A 21,349-nucleotide genomic window follows, 5' to 3' on the forward strand; every position below is an offset into this window, starting at 1 on the left:
GAGTTAGGTAGGTCGTGGCCAGACATTGGTATTTTTACTTTACACGCGCATCATTTTATCATCGCCGGGCTGCCTGGGAACACACAGAACGAGACGCTCGGCGCAGCGAATTTCGCGTCGTCATCTCCAGAGGAGCCGGAATAACGATAGCGAAGAAGTTGCTCCTCGCGACCGCCGCCTCGGTACCTTCGACAACGCGGCGGCGATGGCGGCGCGAACAAGTTGACAGTGGTATCGATTTCAAGACCGGCACTATATTTTCTCGGCGTATCATATCGGTCCTCGGGGTGCAACGAATTTATTTCTACTCCTATCACCCCCCTCCGCCGTCCTCCGAGCACCCCCGCCCGAGAAGCGCACATATTTATGCCTACGCGTATATATGTACGTTCTTACCTTCCGCCTTCGTGACTTTTTCATTTTCGCACAAAGCACCTATCCGAGTCCATTTGCGAGCGAAGACGCCCCCTCCTCCCCTCCCCCTACCTATCTTCGCCAATTCCTTTCTCACCCGTGTCCCATTTTCCCCCGTTCTCTCGGGTATCTCCGTGCATCGCGCGACCGCGAGCTGGGCGGGGGAGAGAATCTTGCAATTCGACCCTCCTTTCGCGATTTATTCCGGCGGCAACGGATATCGTAATCGGGAGGTGAGAAACAATCGTCCCGACGGCACGAGGCTGATGAACGGCGTAGGGTCGCCGAGAGAGGAAAACTCGCAGGGCCGAGGAAGAAGGTCAAAGGAGGCACGCCCGCGCGTTAGGGAAACAGGTGGATGCCTTTGGCGCGAGCTCGTGATTACTCGGCGTGATTTGCATGCGAAATGTAATCGGGTCGTATGTATGCCGGCGCATACCTGTGATTCTTCCGGTTTCATCTATACCTGAAATATAAGATACGCGCCGGGAGAGAACGCCGCTCTTCAACGATGAATATTTAACCCTGCGGCTAGGGGAAATTGGAGATTCGTGCCGACGATGTAACTCGTCATTCTCCGGCCTGCTCGGAGATCCGTTCCGTTGTCTCGGATCGAGCACGTCCCGATTGACAATCTCGAAGTATCGCAATAGAATCAATAAGTGCAAGATCGCGGTACCTCCTCGGCTCCTCAACCGTGTGTGCCGGGAGAAGAGACACGCGAAATTCGGAAACGTTTGCGGCGGCTGATGATAAACAGAAGGGACGCGAGATCTTCTCGAGGAAGTCGCTAGTAATTTATTTATCTATTTATTTATTTCAACGGGATCAATATTCTCTGATATAGATGAAAGAGAAGGCAATAATACAGTCAATACCGTCAGGAAAAAAGATAAATAAGTCGGTATGCGGACATCAAATGCAGTCTGCGGATGCAAGATTACAATTGCGTTGTTATGTGACAAAAGGATGCGAATCGAGTCTGAAGGGGGGTCCAGCGAAACTTAGAATCTTACAAACAGTGCCCGTTGTTTTAATAAGATATTCAAATGCAAGGTCAGAGGTGAAATTGACGGTCGGGTCACGTACACGGTCAATCCTAGATGATAGAATCACCTCGTTAAGCGTACAGTCAGTATTTAAGTTATGTCCATAAAATTGTACGACGATTGAAATCGACCATCGTAAACTGTCGTGAATCCAACTCGTCATATATTACCTGCGTTACTAAACTAATATTGCACAAGGTACGCTTGCGCGCACGCCCGATGCGTTTCGTTGCGGGGAAAAGCTTTTCCTTGGAGATGCTCTTTGAAATGAGTAATAATACTTGCGTTTCCTATTTGCTTACCGCATTGAATCCCGTGAACAATTCCGGCAACGTGCGCGCGCGTATCCTTTTAAAATTTCCCATACATTTCGCTGAATACCGCGCGGACGGCGGTGGTACTCCCGAGGAGGGAAATTAACCGAGATTCACTGACCACGTTATAAATTTGTGCAAAGTTCGGAAAACCGACGACGCCGGGTTTGGTACGTCGGTCGCGGTACCAGCCGAGAAATTGCAAATGGCATTACATCTCGTAATAGCAACTAGTTAACGGTAGTGATATACGATTCTCGGTAGACTGCTGCAGCGAATTCGAGCTCTCTAATGGGGAATTCGCGTTCTAATATCTACGCTTATTTCGATACGCGCTTTTACTTGCGCGAAAACTCGGCGAGGCGTTGTGCCGCGGCGCGTTACCGTCCGACTCAACGACTCATCGTATCGCAATAGAACAATAAAAGAAAAATCAAGTTGAGGTAAACGTATATACAATATTACAAATACGAAAATATTATTTTTGCTCTTTTCAGAACACGCATATGAAGTATCAACTTTAGTTGCGAATACCTCCGCCTCTCGGATGGTCAAACTTTCTCTAATTGCACGAGCAGTGAGTTAGATAATATTTCAATATATAAGCAGTGCAAAAGTTCCACCGTACTTCATATCAAACTCATTTCACCTTACGACCTCATTTCAAGTGGAATCACTTCCGATCCAGCCTCTGAATTACTGAACTACAAACGTCACTTTTCAATACAACGTAGATCAATTTGGAATTGACTGTTTCCACCATTCTTTTAATTATTTTCAGATACACACTTAATAGTGATACGTACTCAATGGAATCTCGTTGACGTTGCGTGCGGTTTGTCGCCGGCAATAACGATTATTTCCTCCTCGACATGCTCGATCGGCCATCGGCGCGCAGCCCGGCGCGACAATATGTTCGCCGATATAAATTTCGCGTGATTCCGCGGTCAACAACGAAACGTCAATCCGCGGCGATCGCATGCTCGTGCGCGCTAGCTCCGCGCGGCCGGATAATAATATCGCGACGGTGATCGTCCGAATAACGGTAACGCGATCGATTAAGGGCTTAACGTAATCGCTCTTTGCTCCGCGCGTTCTCGCCGTTCGAACAATAGCTCGATTAAAATGATTAATATCGATGCGGAGAGCCGGCGTCGGCGTCGACAAATCGATCGCGATCTATTAGCCGCCGCCGACCACCGCGCGCCGGCAATCAGAAAGCCAACGCGCGCGCGAATCAATAGAGAGCCGAACGGGGAAAAATTTCGGGAATAATGGCACGACGACGGGCGCCGGCGGACGAGCAGCTCGCGTCGTTCAATGAGCTTCTAGTTTGGAAATTGGCGCTCCGGACAAAACGATAGCTCGACTAATAATTTGCCGATTCCGGCACGGGGAATATTTATCTCTCTTCGGGGTTCTAACTCTGCGTTAAATCTTTAAACCAACGACACAGTGGGAGCTAAGATGGCAGGATAGGTCCGAGTTTAACTCTAATAATGTAATTTACTCCTCCCGTCCAGACGATATCTCGAATCGTTATTTTCGCCGTTTTAGCGTCAAAATAGATTATTCCAGGTGATATAAAAATTTTTGCTTTCTTTTTTATAAATTAATAAGTTTCTCGCCAGTTTCTATTTGTTGTCTTTGTAGACTGATGATTACCAGGGAATCATCTGCCTCATCGGATCAGGCTGATGATAGCAGTAGTCACGTGGACTCAACTTTTTTTCTAAGTAATGGAGAAATGGAAGGTAAACGGGAGAAAACGCGCCTAGGCCTAACGTGCTACCGTCAGGAATTAAGAGTTTCGAAATAGCATCAAAATTTCAACTCGGGCAACGGAAACTCTCTCGATCATGGGCGATAAAGGTACCGGGAAGCTTAGCCGGGGGTTTAGGACTCGTTCGTCGTTCGACGATTGAGGACGCCATTCGTCGAGATTGACGATTCGGCGCAAACAATTGGGTAATTATCAGAATCGCGAGTAGGAAAGTTTCCCGTCGACTGCGGCGAACTTGGTCGGTGAGCCGACTCGTCGCGGTCGCCCTCGTCACCGTCGTCATCGTCGGCTTGTTTTCCGAATGCAAATACCCGGAATAATCCATATTTTATGTCGAGACGATAGCGGAGCGGGCCAGACCGGCGTCTTTTCACGCGAAGTCGCGCGTGCGGCGAATTTATCCGTCGAGTTCTCGAGTTTCCCCGAGACCGGGGAAAAACCGACGGCGCCGCGGCGCACGGTGGCTGGTTCGCTACGTAAGAATTCGCTGTTTGCGAACCAGGGAAATTGGATACGCCAGCTCGCTCGCGCGAGTTAGCGGCGAGCCGGGCAATCGTTGCCGATACGCGCGACAACCGCCTAATGACTCGGCGATGGAAAAGAATGAAGTTACGAAGATTATCAACGATTACTTCAAAGATGCACCTCATTAGAGCCGATCATTAGATGCGTAAATTCATTCGGCGCCTCTAATTTTACCTAATTCTAAAATGTCTAAAATGAACATTTTAAATCGGAATATTTTTCCGCTCGATTGTGAGTTTCAAGACCCCGCCGTCTTTGTTTATAAATCACCGCGTAACGTCGCGGAATGATCGAGGGGATTTGATAGTTAACCGATGGTTGGTGACAAAGTCATCGGTGATAACGGGTGTTACATCGATAATTAAATCAAATAAATCGTGGCTTTTGGTAAGAAAAGGCACCGAATTAACTTGCACGCGTAATAATTACGATCTGTCTTCTCGAGGAATCGAGTTTCTTCCCCCAATTATTCCGGCGCATGAAACGACTGACGTCGGAATTTTCGCGGATGGACAATTCCCAATGATCGCTAATTAAGCAGTTATCCGATAGTTGGCGCGGTAATTGAGAAAATACGAGGGATGCGTTATATTCGAATAACACAGGCTCGGTTAAACGCGCTGGTTAAATGGAAACGTCTTTCCGCACGTGAGGCAAAAATGAAGTGCGCCGATTACTACATACGTCGCTTATGCTGCTTATCAGACCTGAACTGCGGTCGCTCTATGGGACTGTGGATACACCAGTCTGACCTCCGAGCTTACGTTTTGTTCGTCCTCGCGCCCGTAGTTCCGACGACGCGGAGACTATTACACCGGCGTACTCACGTGAAAGTCGTCGAGTTTAACTTGGAAGCAAGCCGAGAGGAAGGGTGGTGGTAGTATCGAGGAGTAAACCCGGGCGAACGCCCTTTCCCGCGTTTATTGTTCGGCCTCTTGCACGCCCCCGTGTAGATGTAGTTCTTAATAAACTTTATCAGCAAAGTAAATTCCTGCCACCCGGAGACCGGAGGAGACCGACTCAATATTTTTTTAGACACCTTGAGGAAACTTCCCGAATTGCCGCCGCCCGAGTTTCAAGGATACATGTCGGGATCAAGTTTGCAATTAATTTCAACTCGCGATGAAAATTCCAGTTTTTTCGTTCAATCGAGACCGAGATCACTCGTAATGTTCTGTGATGTGAGCCCACGATCCGCTCGCGCGATATATTCTTTCGTTAAATTTCATTAGTCGAATTCGCTTCATTACGTTATCTCGGCCATACTGTTATCATCACTTTTGGAAGACTGAATTTTCCATTCATTTCGCCGAGTTCTCCAAAATCAAAGTTCGGGGGCGGCGGCCCTTTAATCACGCGAGCAATCTCGCTATCTGCGAGCGGCGAGAATCGCGAAGTCTCGTGCGTCGAAGTGAAAGTCTTCGTGTTTGCTTTGGCGGCGAGCCAGAAGGCGGCAGCCGAGAGCTAATCCCGTTAAATGTGTCCCGCGTTACTCGCATTGTCGACGGCGACGGCGATAAAATGAGCGGGGCTTCGCTAATTTTAGTTTCTCGTTAAATCATAAATTTATGACAGGGTTACAGATCGACGTCGGCCGCGCCGCGTCAAAAGATGCACGCTTCTCCTTCTCTCTCTCTCACTCAAACGAGTGAATAAAACGCAATTTGCGCGTTATGAACCGTGTATCGACTCGGCGGGCTTTAATAAAGCAGAGCGCTCTCGTGATCGTCTCGCGCGTTTTTCGTTCCATATTGCGATGCGATCGGTTTATCCGATAGAATTTTCCGGTGTAGTGACTACGGACGGGCGAGTAGCGATTTACAAGGTTACGTTTATCCCGAAAGTTTTCTAGAATCGAAAAACACTTTAATTAAAACACTTGCAGCGCACGCGCGAGCGCGTATTTCCAGCGGGAGCCGCGAGAGTATCGGTTGAAAATAGATGAAACACTATCGTCGCGCGCGCAACATTGCAAAATAAATATGAACTCGCGAGCACAGTCGAGCGACGCGGCGCCGGGCGGGATGGAACGAAAAATTTTCGAACGCTTGCGTTGCATTATACCGACTATATGGCAAATAGCGCGTGAAAAATTGCGCGCTACGTATGTAAAAACAACGCCGGTGTCATTTCTATACCGTCGCGCGCGCGTTTGCAAGCGGCCGATAGCGAGTGACGACGATCCGCGCGGGAAAATGACTCTTGTAAAAGTGAAACCGCCGAGTCATCTCGCGCGAAATTCACGCGGCGAATATCGTTGCCGCGACGACGTTGAAGCAACAGTGGGAAGGCTCGAAATCTGTCCAAGAGCGGCGCATCGGGGACAACCTTCATCCTCAGCCATTATTTCGATAACAGAAAGATTTAGTTCTTCGTGTTGACGGCACCGTTCATTCTCAACTGTGAGGCCTTCAGGGCAGAAGCAGATCTTGCGCGGTATCCGCTATAAATTTTCTCGATAACTTGCTAACAGAAATATAGGATTCGATAGCGGAGCTTGATTATGATTATTCAGTATCTACCTTTTATTACACTAATTAAAACATAAAGTCGACGCGGTGCCCCCGAATGAAGTCTCCCCATTCTTAGATCAAGTATCTAGAATAGAGGACACTCAGTACACTTCGATTGTTTTATTAAAATGTAAATCACTCTGAGGATCGTCATTATTTTTTTTCATTTGATCGATATGATTAGACACACCATTAAAATGTCTGTGATATTATAATGTGAGGACGTTTCGACTTTCCTTTCACGTTTTGAGATATTCAACGAAATCGAAAGGGCGGATCAAGTATCCGCGGGTTCCCCTATTTGCTCGGAACAGCGACACAATTTTGCGGGCAACGCCTTGCTGAAGAATATCAGATCCCCGCCCATTTTAAACGGGAGTTTAGAATTTCACTCCCGAGTCGAATAACGGGGAAATAAAAAGTGCATTGCGCGACACACAATTTCGTAGAGGATACTTTTATACGCGGCGAAGAGGACGACGAGGACGGCGAGGGAGAAGTGGAGCGGCTATCGAAGATGCGAAACGATGCTTAAAATAATATCATGCTATTTTCTTTCAATCCGATCGGCCGCGACACCCACTCGAGATACTCGCGGATAGATATCTGAGAGGCGCTCTCCGGCGAGGGAATTCAAGTGCCTATCCTCGGTTACCTGAATCAACGAGTAGCGCAGATAAGAGCGAGCTCATTAATTTCGACGAGAACACTCCCCGTCCGTCCGTCGACCCGTCCGCCTGTCAGTCGCGTCCGTCGATCGGTCACAAATTGAAAAACAGCGCTTGATAACGAGATGATAATCCCGTTGTTACAACAAAAGCCTCATAATGATAATATATATAAATATATGTATGTATATATATATCGTTTCATTCGTCGACCGTCGTATTAGCGATGATCCGTTAATGCTCAACGAGTGGCATTTGTAAATTTTCTAGTTGTTATTACCCGCTCATTGTCATTAATATTTCGTTATTAATTACGTGCGTGCGCGTATAATTGGCATTGCGGCATTAATTAACCCGGCAACATCTCTGGCCGCTGGCTCGAGCCCGCGCGCGCGCGCGTTCCTCTCCGCGCCGAAAATCTGATGAGGGCCGATTTCGACGGCGAGAGCCACGGGACGAGGGGGAGGGGATGCGCTTATTATTTTCGACGCCGATTTCCGGTCGGGCGGGAATGAAAAATCATCGGACCGGGGCCGAAACGGACGGACATACGGCTGAAACCAATTAAAAGTTCGCGACGTCGGCAGCCAATTACGTACATTGGCGTGGAACGGCCGTAACTTGGAAAGTCGCTCGCTCGCCAGGCGTGTCTCCTCATCCGCGAATTCACTCGCGAAACGCTTAATCCCGCCATCGCTAATGTCGCGCGGGATCATTCGTCATTTTTCGCAAGCGGCTAAATCGCGCTGGGGGGAAGCGACGGAGGTATTTCGACCCGGCGAAAGAGGCCGAAATGATTTTCCCACTCTCGTCTCGTACAATTGCGACTGAGTTTCGGCTGAGATACACGAGGAAACAATTAAGCGAAGTTCGGGAAACTGGCTTTACTTAGCTCCTCCAAATTTCGAACGGGCCGGGATTTCAAATAGCTCAGACGAACAACACGATGACGAGAGCCGTGTTCTCGCGTGGCGGACAAAAATCTCGCGACGCTCGGCGCGGCTTACAAGCCGTGAGAAAATTGCGCAGCACTTAAGGGATTATCCTGCGTGCGAGAGTGACTCGGATTATCGGGGAATCGCATCGCGGGGGAGAGGCGCGCTGTCACGAAATAAGCGTCAGCGGATTGAATACAAACGAGAGATTTGTATAACGAACGGGCGTTAAGCACTGGCTGCGTGCTGCGCCTTTGGCCACAATACCGCAATATGGCCCGCGAATTTGACACGCTCGCGCCTTGTGACTCGCGCGCGCGCGGCTGTTGCGCCGCCGCCGCTAGTCGGCGTTTCACGCCTCGCGCGTTTCACAACCCCCGTCAGAATGTATAAGCGCGTACAAACGCGCGGTCGATCCGAAGTTACGGACGATTCACACGTTCCGAATGGGGAAGGCTTGATAACGCGACGGTTGTACGCCTAAATAGCCTCGCCCGACGAGCAAGCCCGGCGCGATTGTTACATTACGATATACTTGCAAGCAGAAAGCACTCGAATGCTAATTGCCGCCGGGACCATTGTTGCCGCCTAACACTGGACGCGAAAAATCCTTCAGTCTTGCGTCCGAGTGTATACGCACACACGAAGAAAAATAATTTAAATTTTAATGCCGGCGTGGCGCGCATTAATTAATATACAGGATGTTTCGCGAGTATTGTCCGGTGTTTTACAAGGTGATTGCCGAGATTGTTTTGTGAATAAAAGTTTAACACGAACGTACGTTATGTAACATTACATTATGTAAATGTATGTTCACATTTCTTTATAAAATATTCTTTATAAAATAAACTTGAACGATTCAAATATTGCGATAATATGTACTTAAGAGACATCCTGTAGATTTATTTATTTGCTACGATAGCGTGAAATTCGCTGCCTCTCCGAATTATTTCCCGCCGTGTACGCGAAAACAATTAGTATCGATATTCAAGTCTCGTATTCTCAAATATAAGCAATATATTTATCTTGTATGAAGATAAAGCCTGCTTACATAAAGAAATCCTATATAGTCCCATTGAAAATATCATATTCTTGTTATTGAAGAATAATTTTCGTGAATTGAGAAGAGAAAAATATTGGATAGAAAGCATGACATCTTCGAACTGAGAATTGTATCAGTTAATCGTTGTGAAAGTACGAGTCTTGAATTCATCCTAATTTTTTTCCATGCAGGTATCCGGGATTTCTTTCATTTCCTTTGCCGTCCGTTTCGCCGTCTTTGTTGTTACATTACCGATTCAGTTTTCGTTAAAAATAATTTTCCTCGTTATAACTTGACGTGTTGATCTTGAGATACGTAGTTGCTGTCGCCTCGCGTCCGTCACCGTGTTTTCTTCTCCGCGGGAGGAAGGAAGGCAAAAAAACTGTCCGAGAATTGTCTTCCACGTGGCGGTTATTTGCGTAACGGTGAGACGTTACAATAGCTCTCTCTCTCTCTCTCTTGCTCAAACATCGCGGGATGTTTGAATGCCGCGCGATATCCGGGGGAAGAATACACGTGCACTCGGCCGATTAATCTGGTCGCAACGAGTTTACGTATGGAAATAAAGGAGCACGCGTACGGCGTGCTCCGCGAGAGAAAAAAACCCGGCGGTCCGACGGGAAGTTCCCGGGCGAAAAAAGCCCGGCGGAGCGAAAGAATTGCGGAGTCGTGTAACATTCTTTCATTCGTTCATTTATCACCCCGGCCGACGACATAATAGACGATCGCCGGCCACCACGGACTCTTCACCGGCGACGATGTTTTACCGGGCGCGCGCACGACGCTCTTTCCCACCTCCTCGAATTCGAACGTAAAGTTTTACTGTCTTCCTCAACACGACGAACTTGGACAATATTGATTCTCGGGCTCTTACGGCCGCGCGCCGTTAACGACGCCGTCGATGAGCCATAAAAGCCGCATCGTTCCGTCAAATGTCGGTCGAATTCGAAATTATAAATCACGTATTCCGCGAGGGAGATTGCCCTTAATCTGCAGTCACTCGTTATTCAGGATTTCACCGATATCCCCCTCATCATTTACTCCTGCGTACCGGTTAATACGACTCCCCCCGCCTCGCGTTCTCGACTGTTCGCGGTATTTAAATTTTAATCGTCTCAGAATCCAGAAGCGAAAGGAAGATATCACGCCAGATATTTATTTATCTTTCTCCCTCTCTCTCTTGATCGCCACTCAAACGAGTTCTCCCCTCTTTTCCCACGTACTCGCGCGCGGTTGCCCTCTGCGCCTGTTGCCAATTATTAATTCCACAACAATATCAATTCGCGGGAACTGCTAACCCGTAAGAAACACGATGCATTCGTCATTGATATACGCGCGCTCGTTCCCACCTTGCCATTAGCATCGGGCTCGACCGGGCCGATTAATTGGAACACATTGTACCTGGGAATCGCAGGTGTAATGAAAGATAATCGTTCCCGTCTGCTCGGGCTTCCGTCGAAGTTACATTAGCGCCGACACGAAACCCTCCGATTCCCTATTAAAAGTATCGCAATCGAGCGGGAAATAGCGCCGTCGGCCGTAACGCAAGATGGATGCGCATTTCGGCCGAAACGAGGCGGATTTAATGTCCCGATCCTAGACTGGATCAATCGTTACGCCGCCGCGCATAATACGGCGATCCGGAATGGAGGAGAAAAAAGGCCGCGCGTACGATGGACCATCAATTGATTCCGGATCTAGCTTCGGCTGATAGCTCGTTCGATCGACTTTTTTCCACAACGGTTCACGGTGAAAAAAAAAAAGAAAATGCACGGGGAGAAGGAATGCACGTCGAATGCATGAATATTCGACGATCGCGGCGCGCGCGCTCCCTTCGCACGTGCGAAACAAATCGACCGCGATTGCGGTGGATTTTACGGCGCGGGATTCTTTGGGAAAATTTGCTACCTCTCAGCAATTTACCGGCACGCGCGCCGTCGCGTGCGACGTCTCTGAAAAATCATCTAACCGCGTCCGCCTGCGCACTGGGAAACTAGTTTGGCCGGATCAATCAGAGAAAGTAGACAACCATCATATTTCGGTTGAAGGAAACCAAATTTCTGGTCATAAGAACGAAATTCTATTTCCTTCGACGAAAACGCGTTCGGTGGTCCATTTTCACATTAATCCAACCAAGCTGATTTTTCAATGTGTGTGTGTGTGTGTGTGTTATAATTATTTTCGCGCGTAAAAAATATCCCCGGTGGCTGCGAATTTCGACGAGATCGGTTTAAATTGCGCTGTACTTTTTTGTACCACTGGACGGAAAAAAAAAATCGGCGATATAACGAAACGCATTACACCCGCGTGAGCGCGTTTATCGTGACAGAATGCATTTCGGAATCGACGAATTCGATGAATTTCGACTCGAATGCGAGCGAGATTGGGCGCGCCGATGCGACGGCGGCGTTCGTAGAGAATGACGGGCCGGATATCGCATTTTTAGAACAGCCGAAGGAATGAATATCACGGTTACGAGACGCGAATATACCGGCCATCACGAGGTAGCGATATGGAACGTATAGCGGATGAGATTTCCTTAGTCCGGCAAAATCCTTCCACCTCCGGCGGCAACGCGAAAGCGATATTTTTTCCATCCCCCGTCGTTTTTACGGCCGCGCGTTTCGGGGCACCTCCGTTTAAATTTCAATTTCGGCAACACCGCGCGCGCATCTCCAACCGCCCCCTTTCGGAAATCGATGCGCTGCCGCGCCATTTGCCATTTTCACAAATCAAGATCGCGATCCGGTTGTGTGATTATTTCCTGAATTATTCAACAGGAGCGACGTCCGCGCGTACGTCTTGACCGTCGTGTTCGCCGACAGTGAAATTTTACGCGATTACGAGATCCGCGAGAGCGCTACTCCAGCGATCGTCCGCCGTTTAAGCGTTGTTAAAACAAATGATGGATCGTTTAATCGTATAAGTTTCGCGGCCGTTCCGGCGTTTAACAACGTCGTTTGGAAGAACGATCGCATCCGCTCCCCTCCCTCCTTCACCGTAATCGCCATCCCAAATTAACGACGGCGACTGCGGATTCGCGGGCGCGTTAGTAGAACTCGCGATCCGCGCGCGTCGCAGGCCCTCTTCCGCACCAGCTAGTGATGGGACCGATCGAATGACTGACTCGTTGACCCTGATCGCGCATCCTGCGGTCATTACAGCCGGTTCGTGTTTCCATCGCGTTTCTCTTTATATTTTCAGTAGAATAACATTTTTATCATTTAATTTTTACTGAACTAACCTCGATGAAAACATTACGATAAAAATTAACATATAAATGTCGACAAGATCCGGAAGCAACCGGATTGCGAGAGAGGAAGTGCTGCGTGCACAACACTTGCTAAACGAATAAAATGTGACAAGTGCACGAGCAATTTAATTAAACTTAAAAGTACACGTAATTTCTGAATTTTTTTTAAAAGCGTGCGCCTGTCTCCTCCCCATTTTACACAATAAATGTGATTTCATCCATATTAATCGTATTTTACCATCTGTAACCACGTTATAACCATAATTATTGGTTATTAACCATATTATTTCAACTATAATTATTTTGGTATTAATTTTACTTCTGACATATAAATCGTGAATTATAATTAAACGGGTATTAAATTTAATATAATTGATGTGTATCGATACGGCGGCCGCATGTTTCGATACATTTCAAATTGTTCGCGAATATATCTTAGAACGAATCGATACGAAACATGTCCAATTTCAGAGGTAAATATATCGATAGTACCAAAACCGGTCTCAGTCCCATCACTAGCCCCCCCCCCCCCCCCAAAAGCTCGCTCCCGCGGTTTTTTGTTTCTGCGAGGGCAGATTAGACGACGCCGACCTGGCAGCGTCTCAAGTATCGCAGGAATTCCACCTAGTAATTTTAGTGTCGACTCGACGTGCAACTTACGGATGATACGCGTCACGAATCGCATTCGACGTGCTGCGCCGTCGTGTGCGCGCACGGCCGCAGTCGGAAATTTATCTTTCGCTTTCGGGACACGCCTGGCGCGGTCCACTGACGCGTTGCTCGACTTACGTCAATCTTAGCGGCGCGCGCTATACTTGTGTCACCTGGGCACGAGGGCCGCGGTTCATCATCGGCCCGGCCAGGAGGATGCACATGTAACGCCGGGAAATTCATCACAATTATCCACGATTCATTAACTCTAGCTGCGGTACGCGATAATTATGGGTTAATCATCAATTTCCGCGCGTTGCCGATTTAACGCCGGGCGTTCCGACGGCGTCGAGTCCCGGCAAATTGTGACTCGCGATTGATCTTTCTCTCCTCCCTTCCCTCCCCCCCTCCCCCCGGGCATTTGTCTCCCGCCGAAAAACATTAGGATCATCACGTCCGGGTGGTTTATCGTCGCGGGAACGGTTTCGCTATTTTCATCCCGAGTGCCTGTTTTCCTCGTAATAACCGCGCGCGCGTCCGCTGCATTTGTTGCTTCTCCAGCTTTGTTGCGCGATGACGCGCGTCTCGTTTTCACTTACCTCAGTCTGCTGTGCTCCGTGTGCGGCGATTCCTCCGGCGATTTGTAACTGTTCCCGGTCTGCAACAAAGAACAAGACGCGTAATGAAGACCGCGATCCTTACTCGTGATCCGTAACTAGTGGCGCGGCAAAAGAATCGCGCGGATTTTATGCCTTTTCCTCCAACCGCAGCAGGGATGGTGGTGTAAAATTGTGCAAATGTAAGAAAAATTTGCTTGAGGTAATTGGTCCGTTTCCGACCGTTTTCTTAAGAATCCTTTTCAATTTTCGCTGCATATTGATGGAAATATTATCGTACGTCTGTAAAGGTAGAAGATCGATCATTCGGAAGCTTGATATTCGCGAACAAAGATGACACTTTTCACACGCATTCCTAGCGGTTTACGTCCTACTTTTCAAATAATATCCCCGTGTTTGCAATATGTTTGTCTTAATTTCGCTTAAAATTGACATTTATTCCTCAAATAGTTAAATAAAGTTATAGGAAAATCTGGCACTCCAACGACCTTAAATCGTACCGGAGAGCGACCGCCGCATGATGAAAAACGCGCATTGTTATTTCCAGGAATAAGAACGAAAAAATGGTCCGAAAACACGCGTAAAACATTGAGCAGCCCGATGGGAAGCGATCGAAAAATCCAAGCGAAATGTCAATTAGCGTCGTATCGCTCGACGTGTCCCAATTATCCCCGAGTAAAGTATTCCGCCTAGCGTACTGGCCGGTCTGTCCTTTCCAACGATTTACTCCGGCGCTCGTTCGAGCGTAGAATTATACGTTGCCGTGAAAGCAATCGAGAAAGCACGTGTCGCCTGCCGAAAGGCGCGTCCTCCCCCTGGAAGCAATCAGCCACTCACAGATCAGGTTCTCACTCGGGGTGAACCGATGCTCGAGAGATTAACCTGATCAGAGCCGGGCCGATCGTTCGCCGTGCTGACGTCACTGGATCCTCTCCGATGAGCCCCGTCATCGCGACACAGCCGTAAACGCGCGGCGCTTAATTCCGTCAAAGTGACGAAGTCGCGTGGGAGTGGGCGCGGACGGGCCGCATCGGTCGTCGCCGTTCGCGAAATAACATTCTCGGAAACGAAACTCCTGTCCCGTCCGAACACGTGCGTCGACCGTTAATAAATCGGCCGTGGAGAACAACGCCCGGTTGCGACGACGACGACGAGGCTGGAGCGCCACGAATTAGTTCGAGAGCAACATATTGCGCGAGCGTGCAACAACTCGCGCAACAAATGGAATCCAAGGGATTTCGTGAAAACGCATTGCGCCAAGGCGTAATTAGAATTTATGTCGATTGAGGCACGGCGAAGGAAGAAAAAGGACGATCTCGACGATAAGGCAGGGGGGGGGGGGTGAGCGCTCAGGGTGGGNTCGCCCAAGGGGCCGATGGGCTCGTATATTTTCATCGAGCAATTCGCGTCATAAATTCCTTCATTACGCGCCGGCGATTCGCAGCTACCCTTCTTTCGTCCGACCTTCCCGGAAAGCGAGCAGTAAAATGCGGGGGCGGCCGTGCGCGTTATCGACGATGCAATTAAGTTACGGATCGGCCGCAACGCCGATTGTTATCGCGGCGCGATACCCGATTATCAAGAGGGGGTGGAAAGATGCGTCTTGTTGTCACGCCGGCTACGACCGCATTCGGGAGAAACAAAACCGCACCGTTCGTCCGTCTGCCTTTCGCGCCCATTTTTCTCTCCTCGCTCTCCTCCCCTCATCAGAGAGAAAGAGAGAGGGGGGATAGAAAAGAAAATAGAGTAGAATAGAGTTTATTATAACTCTTTGGGATATAAATTATCTCTTAGATTTACAATAGTTTTTGCAGTATTAGCAAGTGGCTGAAGATATATAAAGAATACTTGAAGCTAAGTCACAGCTGTAATTGCAAAATCGTTTACAATTAAGGTAAATGAAGAGCAACAAAGTACCGCAGAAAGAGAAAGAGAGATAAAAGCGTTTGTTGCGAAATCATGTCGTGTTTATAACGTTTAGAGACTGAAAGAAGAGTTTCTCAGCTTAAGCATGGGTGCGAACACTTGAATTTTGGCGCATATAACGATGCAATTTTTGTTCAAAGCTTATTAGAGAAGTCGATTTTTTATTTGTGGAGGAAGTGAGTTCCACGGTATGGCGGCTGAGCTCTGAAAAAATTTCTAAAACATTGATAGAGGAGAGGGAAGAGGAGAGGGGGAGGAAATGTTAGTCACAGAGCTCGACGAGCGGGAAATGTTATTCTCGCGTAAATTGTGAACGCGGTTACACCGCGACAATCGAATTACCAGTTATGGAAATTCGTGCGTTTCGAAACAATGGTCATTATAAATACCAGGCCGTTGCGGCGCGATAGAACCACGTATCGTAGATGATCATGGCACGAACAATAATGATTATTTCATTTCAATCAACCCGCGGAAATTGAACAGTTCTGGAACCAGAACGAAAGGACGCTGCTATGGCGCCGGTCGCGCTCGTTACGCCCGATGGACGTCGATTTAAAACTATGTCTAATTACACACATTGCACATATACACACACGTATATACATATATATGTATGTATTACGTCGAACCGTGCTCGCAATCTATCCATTATAGTGCGTTAACGAAGTTGGAAATCAGTTTGATCGATCAGTTAAAGTAAATGATTGTTAAGCACGTTTGACTGGCCGTTGATCCCGCAGCGATTTCATCGCGCCGATTATTGCCGGCAATCGCGACCTTTGACATCTGTTGCGTGGCAATGTCATGACACACGCTACAAGACACCAATCGGCGGGACAATCGCGCGTAAACACGCGCAATTGAACTTTTTCGTCCGATGCGTGTATCCTATTTTCGAAGTTTCACGTCGTTCCGCGGAAAATCGAGTGCATTGATAGAAAATTATAGTTAGTTTCGACTAAACAACACCCTTCGACCACAAAAGTAGAACCATTATTTTCTACAGTAAGTGTTACTATAGTGTCAGCGATAGTAACATACATACATACGTTGCTACAATGAAACAATATCAAATATGTTCGGCGCCGAAATCAACTATAATTTTCTACCGGTGTACACTTGACGAGTGCTCGCGAATACAAAGTACTATCTACTTATCTATTTGTCTCTCTCTCCCTCGGTCTCTTCTTGGGCGATCGTGGCTCGTCGTTCATGACTGATCGAGATCGTTCAAGGCGTTGTCGCGTCGCCACGTAATACATCTCTCGCGGAATGATCGATTCAATCGTTTCCCCCGATCGCCGGCGCCACGCCGCCGTTAATCGTGCCCCTTATCGGTTATCACTCGTTCGCGACTTACCTACCGCGCAGGCATTTATCTCGTAATCCAGCCTCGAGTAGCGACCGTCTGCTCCTCGTAAGTCTCATTCCGTCTGCAATCTAAGATCAGCACTCAGTCACCGCGCTCTCTTCACGGCTTTTCCCCGTCGTCGGGCCGCGCAATCCGCACCGGAGTGAATTCTTCGTCCCATCCATCCGGGGACAGTCAATTTGTCCTTATTTTCTATCCCGCTCCCGAGTTAAGTGTTTTTTTCCACCTCCACCCCCCTGCTCTGCTCACTCGGCTGCGCTCAGCGCGCGCGCGCGGCGCCTAGGAGCCACCCCCGGCGAAAGACGCGACGCGACTTTCACTCGATTGTGCCTCGGCCAAGTTGTGCTTGGCCCGAACGAGTAGCTCTTGGCACGGGAATCGCTATCATCCGTTCTCTCCCCCGCCCCCCCCCTCTCTCTCTCTCTCTCTCTTCTTGGCCAAGGAAGCCCGAAACAAGAAGAAGACGCGAGAGCGCGCGAGGGCTCCCCCCGGCCTCCTTCTCTTCGCAGTCGTTCCGTCTCTTCTCCGCTTTGCCGCTCTACCGACGACGACCGGCAAAGCGGAAGGAGGACGAAGAATGGGAATGCGAGGAGGGAAACACCAGGTCCACCGAGGTCTACTGCCTCCGTACCGAAATACACTGGTCCGTAGGTCCGTGTCTATAGTTTACTCGAGCGACAGGGAGAGTGAGAGAGAGAGGGTCAGGCGGGGTGGCGCGGGTGTCCGGACGACTCCGGGTTAAAGTGGCGTCGCGTGTACAACCGCACCGGCGGAATATACGACACTGCGACAGAGCGGGCCGCGCGGGAAACTGCCGCCCGTCCCTTCCGCTCTGCGTCCTTTCTCACCTACGATCCCGACGCTGCCGCACAGTCGCTATTTTTCCCGCGAGTTCCGGGGAATTGCGCGCTCTCATACGCTTCCCCCGTCTCCATTGTCCTTGTCAAGCACGGCGGATTCATTCGCAATTACATGACGGGCGCGGCGGAGGTTAAAGCGCGTGAAATCGCTCCCCGTCGCGCTTTGACGATTACGGCAGCCTTCGCCGCATAATTTGTATAATGACGTAAGCAACGCGTGTTTAGCTTCCCCGCTGGGTGCTCCGTCCATTTGTGTAAAAGGCTCGAGGCTTCGTTCTGTGAAATATCTGAGCGGACAGTTACGAGGAGAGAGAGAGAGAGAGAGAGAGATGAGATTTATTTAATTCGGCGGTTAAGACCTCTTGGAATATACAGTAATGTGATATAGTGCTAATAAGATATATTGAAAGTTGCGCGAAGAATGAGAGGGAAAGAAGAGGGTAGAAAAGAAAACTCATGCTTTGTGCTAAAAGCTCTACGTTCGCAGTAACGTCGTAGAGTGAGAGCCAACAACAGAAGTGGACTTTACATTGAGTTTGCATATTTACTGTTAGAACTTAATCTAGACCTAAGAAAACTAGACTCTGTACTTACAAAAAGCCGAAAGAAAGGGAGAAAATTGCTTATTAAAGGTAGAAATAACGGGTGAGGTAATAATAATAATAATAATAACGATACTAATAATAATAACACAATAATAATAATAATAATAATAAGGATAATTAGAAAAACTTTGCTTATGAACGCATTATAATTCGCGAGACTTATACAGAGAAGAGGGGTGGCGGTGTTCCTTTCGCGGAAGTGGGAAAAAAGAAAACGGGGAACGCACGCCGCACGGTTTAAATAAGTTCACGAAAGGTATTGAGATTCCTATCGTTTCATTATACTTATAACAATAGCCCGGCAGTCAGGAAACGTAGAGTTCATTACCAGCTGTGCAAACGCGCGCGCTGGGCGAACGAACGCGCGAAGGAACGGAATTCCGCGGCGGAGAATCAACAGCACGTAGCTCCATCGTCTTTAACGCGTGTCTGAGGAGGAAATTCCGGCGAGGGTGCGAGCATCGCGAATAAATATTTGTGAAATGTTGTACGTGCCAGGTGGATTTTCGGAGGCGCGACCGTGCGAGGGAGAGAGAGAGAGAGAGAGAGAAAGCGAGTACACCGGGCGAGTCACGTCCCTAGCTGCGAATTGTTCGCGGCGGGCTCCGCGCTCCCTCCGTACAGCGATATATGCGGTTGTAAGCGCGGACTTAGGATCGATGTGGAATCAGCCTAATCACCCGGAAGTGTTGCCAATGTCCACCGCTAATCCGATCGCAGATGTTTCACTCTCGCCGCTCTCTCGGCTCCCCCGCACGCTCGCTCGTTCACTCGCTTGCAGCGCCCGGTGCGTCCGTTCGCAGTGTTTGTTTGCGGCCGCGTTAGCGGATTCTAATCGCGGTTACTCCGCTCGCGCCCTAAATCTGCCACAGCCACCAAACCGAGTACTTAAATCGAGTGAAACGTGCCGTTGTACAACGCATTTAGGTTAAAGCACCTATTTTCAATTAGGCGCCCCCCACCGGCTTAGGCCGATATATCTCGCCCGCTTCGCCGCTTCTGAGTCATGAAACTGGCATGGTAACGGAAATTTTCGTTGATTAATCGCTCGGACGACTTTTTGGCGATTTATCTTGTCGTCTCTCACGATGGCGCGTTTTAATAAAACACGGACCGCGCGCGCGCGCGCGCGGCGGTTCGAGGAAATGCAATCTTAATCGTTTGATTAATCCATTCCTATTTTCAGGCTCCGGTTTCGCATTAATAATAATAAACAAGACAGGGAGAGGGAGGTACGAACGTTGTGCGTTGAATTTGGAATGAAACGTAGATATGGCGCGGAAAATAAGCCACGTGGCGATATAAGTGTCTAAAATATTTTTTCCGAAACTTTTTTACTCTTCCATCCTTCACCCTCCTCTCTCTCTCTCTCTCTCTCTCTCGACGTAACGCGTGCAATTTTATTATATTTACTCACAATACTGTTAACTGTTTCCTTTCCATTCGCGCGTGCCCACGTTTACCAGTGTAACGTATTTTTCATTGCACATAGATTTTTCCCGGACTTTTTCCCGACACTATCTTTCCGGGCGCGCTCTCTTCGTTTTGCATTTTTAGTCTACAGATTTGTTTACCGTGCGATTTACCGTTCCGGCACGACATCAGTGAAAACCGAGACCGACGTCCGTAAAGTCTCAAATACCGCTAATCCCAGGGAGGAGCGCGGCGTGGAGAGGAGAGGGCTGGAGCGGAGAGGAGGGTGGGGTAAAGTAAGCAAGATGAAAAGAAGGGAAAAAAATAGGAGTAACTGTGAGGTCCATACGCTCAAGTGGCAGGAGGATGGTGAGGAGCAGGAAGAGGAGATGGAGGAGAAAGAGAGCACCGAAGCACGGGCGGACGGTGGCAAGAGGAAAATATTTTTGAAGCGGAGAACGCGCGCGGGTAAGAGAGCCACTCTCTAATTAGCTTGGTATACGGGGTGGCTTTTTGTTTAATTAACACGCTCGTAGTAAACTACCTCTATGCGAAAGACCGTTCTCACCACCTCCCCCCTCCCCTCTCTCCCTCTCTTTTTTCCTCTCTAGCTGACGATGCTTTATATTCTTTTTTCCCCGGTCCTCGCCGGCCGTGCGCTCCTTTCACTTGTGATACACCCGATAGGTATTAGTTTGCCTAAAACACGCGCTCAACGGTGTCGGATTTAAAAGGACGACGTTTCCGCAGGCCGATAGGTAGGTGTGTCTCTCCCGCCGGCTCTCTTTCTCTCCTTTCCTCTCTCTCTGTCTCTCTTTTCGCGTCGCGGTTTTTTTCACCTGCCGCCCGATGAAAATGCCGGGCTGCCGGTGTCGTATTTTGACGAGCGACGTGCTCGCCGGCGCATATTTTTCCCCGGCCGAGAGACGGCTCGACGGATTCTCGGTGGCGTTTCAATCTCTGCCGCTTGAGCGGGACCGGCTCGCGCAGGCGGCAGCGCAGCCATTTAAACTCCCGAATTCCCGGGGTAAGAAGAGTAATCTTGTTAATAGAAAGTTTCCGAAAAGTTATTGGCACCACGCCCGGTCGCTGATTGATTGCGCTACCCTGCGCGCCGTCCTTCAGACTCCGTCGCTCATTCGATTAGAATGTCGGCCCTGCGCGCTCGTTCTGTCACGCCCGAGTGATTCTATTATCTTACAGCCGGATTACATCCTTTCCGGGCGTGTTTCGCGCTCCCGCTCTCCTCTCAAGCGGAATAAGTCCACGTAGACAGTGCAAACCTCGCGAGAGGATGAAAGAATAATATTATGGTGAAACGTAATGTCGCACGTTCCCTTAGACTCCGCGCGCTAATCATGCCGGCGAACGTCTTCGTCGTCGCACTTCTTCCCGCGGTGGTATCC

The 21,349-nt window shown here is 48.8% G+C and overlaps 1 protein-coding gene across 1 annotated transcript in view; it reads right to left on the minus strand.

The window, feature by feature from the left end:
• Positions 1-17,821, minus strand: part of LOC106740729 (zeta-sarcoglycan) — a 78,520-nt gene extending 60,699 nt beyond the window's left edge. The window contains exons 1-2 of the mRNA XM_014612056.1: positions 17,054-17,821; positions 13,747-13,805 (exon numbers count right to left, since the gene is read on the minus strand). The gene's annotated coding sequence lies outside the window, so the exon portion shown is untranslated. The remainder of the gene's footprint in view (positions 1-13,746; positions 13,806-17,053) is intronic.
• Positions 17,822-21,349: the final 3,528 nt, after the last annotated feature.

Source organism: Dinoponera quadriceps, unplaced genomic scaffold (assembly GCF_001313825.1).
Source record: "Dinoponera quadriceps isolate SergipeBrazil2010 unplaced genomic scaffold, ASM131382v1 scaffold558, whole genome shotgun sequence".
In the NCBI taxonomy this organism is placed as follows: Eukaryota; Metazoa; Arthropoda; class Insecta; order Hymenoptera; family Formicidae; genus Dinoponera; species Dinoponera quadriceps.